Below are 7,148 nucleotides of genomic sequence, written 5' to 3'. Positions count from 1 at the left end.
GTCATGTTTCATTCTTATTACTTACTTTTCATAACCGCTCTTCAACATTCATACAATATTTTATGAATTAGGTTATTTTATTTGCAATGCATTAATAAACTGAGTTTTACACTTGAATTTTAAGTATTATCCAATTGCTTTACAGTGAGGGTCAGTGATTTACTCATTTGAAGTCACCATGAAGTTTCATCTCTTCCCTCTTGAGGGTGCTGTGACCCCATTTTGAAGCGCAGGCAGTCATTGGAATAGGGGCTTATTTGACCAGCCGGTATGGGACCTTGATTGTCAGTTCTCCACAGACCAAAATCCACAACATAAAACTAGACCTAAAAAATCTATACCAGGTCCAGTGATGGCAGAACGCCTAAAAGTCAATTGCCACGGTTACTAATCACAAATGGGCATGGCTACAATTTAGTACATTGTTCCCACGGTGGGTGTCTTGTCCAGAGGTGTTATTTTGACATGGAGACTTATTTGACTCACATACATTACAAAGGCCAACAAAAACAAACCCACACTTTATTTCAAGGGTACCTACATAAGGAGGACTTCAAAACCCATTAGTACACCATATACTTAATTCCAAAGCATTACATAAACATTTCATTAATCCTAGTACTTTGGCATTACTGTCAGTCCCTTTTAAAGAGTTGAAGTATTCTATTCCATTCTGTACTTGTATTGTAGGCTATAGTGGCGAGGATGACAGCTGATCATTTTACAGAGGGTCTGTTTGGAGCTTTCATTTCACCCCCACTAGTGTGAAGATCAATGGCAAGATTTGTTAAAATAGATTATGGGAATAGAAAGGATAATCAGAGATGCACTTAAGGATTTAGTATAATGCCTTTGACTTAGACATACACATGAAACATATGGGAGATCTAATGAGCTGAAATCATCTGAGAAAATGGTTAACACATACACCGCCTACTAGTGGAATACAGGTAACTGCCAAAATAAAGGAAACCCCAACATAGAGTGTCTTAATAGGGCGTTTGGTCACCACGAGCTGCCAGAACAGCTTCAATGCGCTTTGGCATACTGTAGATTCTACAACTGTCTGGAACTCTCTTGGAGGGATGCGATGCGACACCACCATTCTTCCACAATTTAGTGGTTTGTTGGTGGTAAAAAAACGCTGTCTGAGACGCCGCTCCAGAATCTCTGCTGACTGACACACTCACTTTAAACCCCCTATGCTCCTTTGAGACCCCTCTTTCAAATTCACTGAGATCTCTTCTTCTAGCCATGGTAACCAAAATAATGGGCAACGACATTTTTACCCATGACCCTAATTGCTTAATTAACTCACCTGCTTTCAATATAATTTATCCCTCATTTACTTGTTTCCTTTGGCAGTTACCTGCTGCCATAGGTAATGACTTTATAGACTCACCACATACAGTGCAATCAGAAAGTATTCAGACCTCTGGACTTTTTCTAGATTTATTCTAGGTTACAGCCTTCTTCATAAGTAGTTTTTTCCCCTCATCAATCTACATACAGTGCGCCATAATGACAAAGCAAAACGTTTTTTCGTGATTTATATTTAAATAAAAAAAACTGAGATCACATTTACATAAGAAATCAGACCCTTTACTCAGTATTTTGTTGAAACACCTTTGGCAGCGATTACAGCCTCGAGTCTTGGGTATGACGCTACAAGCTTGGCACGCCTGTATTTGTGGTGTTTCTCCTGTTCTTCTCTGCAGATCTTCTCAATCTATATCAGGTTGGATGGGCAACGTCGTTGCACAGCTATTTTCAGGTCTCTCCGGAGATGATAGGTTTAGGCTCTAGCTGGGCCACTCAAGGACATTCAGAGACTTGTCCCAAAGCCACTCCTGCGGTGTCTTGGCTGTGTGCTTAGGGTCATTGTCCTGCTGGAAGGTGAACCTTCACCCAGTCTGAGGTCTTGAGCGCTCTGGAGCAGGTTTTTATCAAGGATCTCTCTCTGTACCTTGTTCCGTTTATCTTTCCCTCGATCCTGACTAGTCTCCCAGTCTTTGCTGCTGAAAAACATCCCCACAGCATGATGCTGCCACCACCATTCTTCACCATAGGGATGGTGCTAGGTTTCCTCCAGATGTGATGTTTGGCATTCAGTCTAAATAATTAATTATTGGTTTCATCAGACCAGAGAACGTTGTTTCTCATGCTCTGAGAGTCCATTCGATGCCTTTTTGGCAAACTGTAAGCGGGCTTTCATGTGCCTTTTACTGAGGAGTGGCTTCCATCTGGCCGCTCTACCATAAAGGCCTGATTGGTAGAGTGCTGCAGAGATGGTTGTCCTTCTGGAAGGTTCCCCTATCTCCACAGAGGAACTCTGGAGCTCTGTCAGAGTGACCATTGGGTTCTTGGTCACCTCCCTGACCAAGGCCCTTCTCCCCAAATTGCTCAGTTTGGCCGGGCGGCCAGCTCTAGGAAGAGTCTTGGTGGTTCCAAACTTCTTCCATTTAAGAATGATGGAGGCCACTGTTTTCTTGGGTACCGTTTCCCAGAGCTGTGAATCGATACAATCTTAGAGCTCTATGGACCTTCAATGCTGCAGAACTGCTTTAATACCCTTCCCTAGATCTATGCCTCAACAAAATCTTGTCTCTGTGGTTTACAGACAATTCCTTCCACCTCATGGCTTGGTTTTTGCTCTGACATGCACTGTCAACTGTGGGACCTTGTATAGACAGGTGTGTGCCTTTCCAAATCATGTCCAATCAATTTAATTTACTACAGGTGGACTCCAAGCAAGTTGTAGAAACATCTCAAGGATGATCAATGGGAACAAGATGCACCTGAGCTCAATTTCTAGTCTCATAGCAAAGGGTCTGAATTGTTATGTAAATAAGGTATTTCATTTGTTTTTGTTTTTATACATTTGCAAAAAAATCTAAAAACCTGTTTTCACTTTGTATTTTATGAGGTATTGTGTGTAGATTTATGATGGGGGGAAAATAATTGTATCAATTTTAGAATAAGGCTGTAACGATGTGGGAAAAAGTTGAGGGGTCTGAATACTTTCCAAATGCCCTGTACATGTGTGCATACAGAGCTCCTAGCCTATCCTCCACAAGACCACGATTCCTCAAAGGAAGTAAATGACTAACACACATCCCCAGAGATAGGTGTATACATTTCTTTATTTTGTATTGATCCACACAGTTTACAATTCACCAGGCTACTAAATAACAGACTGATTTAACAGTTTCCATTTAATCTTTCATGCCAACTGGCAGCGCAATGGGCAGACAGGTGACAATGGAAATATACTATATCCAATTGGTAGAGGCAGGTGTATGGCTCTGGGTAGAGAGTGCTGAGCCAAAAGAGTAGAAGTGGGGGAGAATACCTAACATCTGCAAAGCAATTACATCTTAATGGGGACCATCGGGATTAGAGCTCACCATTTAGGTTTATTAGAATAATTACTAGACTGCAACACTAGTTCACTGTGGGTAATACCAGAACTGTGATAGCTCAGTTGGTTTGAGCATGGGGCTGGCAACACCAGGGCAGTGCTCAGTAATGTAATTGTATGGATGATTTGTGCTCTGACTTGATTAAAGCTGGATATAATTATATTGCTTATTATGTTGTGGCATGAATGTTATTTTATGGAACTGTACATTGTTGTTGAACTGCTAATTGAAGACCTGCATTGGTATTGTATGCTATGTATACAATTGCAAATCAGTAGGGATAAAATGTTTACTTGATTAAAAAAAATATATTTAAATGTAATTACTGAACAGAATTTAGGTTATACACTACTTGTAGAAAATCATGCGTACCATGCATTTTCCTGAATTCTAGAATAGCTTAGATGGTGTCATTTTTTTAAACGCTTCCTTCACAAGGCAGCATGGATGTCATGTCATAGTTCTGCCATTTCCTTAAGTCTAGGGCAGTGTGGTGTTGCATCTATTTTGGTCTCCCTTTTCAACCCTCTGTATCAGCTGGCTCAGAGGGAGGCAGCGAAGGCAGTCTGTCACCTCAGGGAGAAGCAGAGAGCTAGTTACAGTAGGGTAGCTAACCCACAGAGAAGCTCAAGCCACAAGTACAGTTGAAGTCGGAAGTTTACATACACTTAGGTTGGAGTCATTAAAACTTGTTTTTCAACCACTCCACAAATGTCTTGTTAACAAATTATAGTTGTGGCAATTCTGTTGTGTCATGCACAAAGTAGATGTCCTAAGTAATTTTTCCAACAATTGTTTACAGACAGATTATTTCACTTATAATTCACTGTATCTCAATTCAAGTGGGTCAGATGTTTACATACACTAAGTCAGTCGCTCTTAACCTGGGTTCGATCGAACCCCAGGGGTTCGGTGAGTCAGTCTCAGGGGTTCGGCGGAGGTCAAGACACACATCCGACTCATATGATTCGTGATGACACGCCCCGCTTGGCCATCATTGGCTGCAGGTGATCACGCTACATCGCTTGGACTATCTGCTGCAGGGAATTTGGTGCGCTCAGTAGTCGACTTGTGACTATCGTGATAGTACGTCTTGTGATTTCTTTCTTAATATTTTAATCCCTTCATACGTACTATGTCGAGCAAAAAAAGAAAGGGGTCGGACGAATATGTACAATATGGAGTCAGCGTCCTAACTGCATGATTTGCAATGCCAAGTTGAGCAATTCTAGTCTAGCAAGGGCAAAACTAAGAGAACACTTCCTTAAGCTGCATGGAGATGGAAAATACAAGAACACAACACTCGCTGAATTCAAGGTGAAGAGAGCCAGATTCGATGAAAAGGCTACTCTGCCTGTTCTCGGCTTTGTACCCATCAACAAACCGATCCTTACAGCATCGTACGAAGTTGCTTACCTGATTGCAAAGCAGGGCAAACCACACACCATTGGTGAAACACTCATAAAACCAGCTGTGTTGAAGATGGCGAATATCGTGCTGGGAAAAGAGGCTGACGTTAAGTTATCCCAAATTCCTCTTTCAAATGACACCATCAGCGACAGAATAGAGGACATGAGCAAAGACATCTTGGCTCAAGTAGTTGCACATCTGATTTCAAGCCCGGCAAAATTCAGCCTTCAACTCGACGAGACCACAGACGTTTCCAATCTAAGCCTGCTTGCTGTATTCGTGCGCTATGTGAAAGACAACGTGATAAAGGAAGATTTTTTATTTTGTAAGCCTCTTACAACAACAACTAAGGCAGTCGATGTGAATAAACTTGTGGATGACTTTTTCAAAGACAACAATCTTTGGTGGGATATGGTTTCTGCAGTTTGTTCGGACAGAGCTCCAGTCATGCTGGGAAGAAAGTCTGGTTTTGGTGCGCTAGTGAAAGCCGATGCACCACACATCATTGTTACGCATTGTATTCTGCACAGGCATGCTTTGGCAACAAAAACTTGCCTCCAAAACTGGCAGAAATATAAAAAATTGTAGTGGAATGCGTGAACTATGTGTGAACTAGTGCTCTGAGGCACCGCATCTTCAGTGAGCTGTGTAAAGAAATGGGCTCTGAATTCGAGATACTTCTGTACAATTCTAACGTTCGGTGGTTATCACGGGGACAGGTGCTGATTCGTGTTTTTGCCGTGCGTGTGGAATTAGCCCTGTTTTTGCAAGAGCACCAACATTGTCATGCAGATTGCTTAAAAAATTCTGAGTTCATTCTCATTTTAGCGTGCATGGCTGATATCTTCGCCGCTCTCAATCATCTCAATCAAAAGATGCAGGGCGGTGGAGTCAACATCATCGAAGTGGAGGAAAACCTGAAGGCTTTTCAAAAAAAGCTACCGTTATGGAAACGACGAACAGAGAACGATAACTTCGCAAACTTTCCCCTGCTGGACGACTGTGTAATAAGTAAGATCGAAGATGTATCTGGAATCGGAGACATTTCTGTACCCGCGGAACTGAAGCAAGCAATTGCCACGCACTTAGATGAGCTTGCAAAGTCTCTCGACGGATACTTCCCTACAAGAGAGTCATATCCAGCATGGGTGAGACAGCCGTTCACGTTTAGTGTTGAGACAACAGATGTCAATGATGAATACCTTGATGAAATCATTGAAATTCAGCAGAGCCAGATTCAACAGCAACTCTTCAGAACAACAACGCTTTGAACGTTTTGGTGTCAACAAATGGTAACGTACCCTGTTATTGCTAATAAAGCTCTGGAGAATTTCATACCGTTTGTTACAACATATCTTTGCGAGCAATCCTTTTTGAGGATGCTGGACATAAAAACGAAGAAAAGGAACAGACTTTGTTGCGAAAATGACATGAGAGTGGCACTTGCCAAGGTGAAGCCGCGCATTTCTGAACTGGTCTCTGAAAGGCAACAGCAGAAGTCACACTGATTTGCAGTAAATATTCATTATTATATTTTTGTTTTTGTGTGAAAATCATGTTTTGATGATTTTGTTCTTTGAACACAGTGATGTTGATGCACGGTTCATTTTGTGCACCAGTAAAATATATACCTATGTTTTGAATTCGGAAAAATAATTTATTTTTCCAATTAAGAAGGATTCGGTGAATGCGTAAATGAAACTGGTGGGGTTGAGTACCTCCAAGGTTAAGAACCACTGCACTAAGTTGACTGCCTTTAAACAGCTTGGAAAATTCCAGAAAATTATGTCATGGCTTTAGAAGCTTCTGATAGGCTAATTGACATCATTCGAGTCAATTGGAGTTGTACCTGTGGATGTATTTCAAGGCCTACCTTCAAACTCAGTGCCTCACATCATGGGAAAATCAAAAGAAATCAGCCAAGACCTCAGAAAAAAAATGTAGACCTTCACAAGTCTGGTTCATCCTTGGGAGCAATTTCCAAATTCCTGAAGGTATCACGTTCATCTGTACAACAATAGTACGCAAGTATAAACACCATGGGACCACGCAGCCGTCATACCGGTCAGGAAGGAGACGCGTTCTGTCTCCTAGAGATGAACGTACTTTGGTGCGAAAAGTGCAAATCAATCCCAGAACAACAGCAAAGGAATTTGTGAAGATGCTGGAGGAAACAGGTACAAAAGTATCTATATCCACAGTAAAACGAGTCCTATATCGACATAACTTGAAAGGCCGCTCAGTAAGGAAGAAGCCACTGCTCCAAAACCGCCATAAAAAAGCCAGACTACGGTTTGCAACTGCACATCGTTATGT

Source organism: Oncorhynchus gorbuscha, linkage group LG10 (assembly GCF_021184085.1).
Source record: "Oncorhynchus gorbuscha isolate QuinsamMale2020 ecotype Even-year linkage group LG10, OgorEven_v1.0, whole genome shotgun sequence".
NCBI classification, from domain to species: Eukaryota; Metazoa; Chordata; class Actinopteri; order Salmoniformes; family Salmonidae; genus Oncorhynchus; species Oncorhynchus gorbuscha.
The sequence above is the reverse complement of the archived record's forward strand: the minus strand, read 5'-3'. Positions refer to the sequence as shown.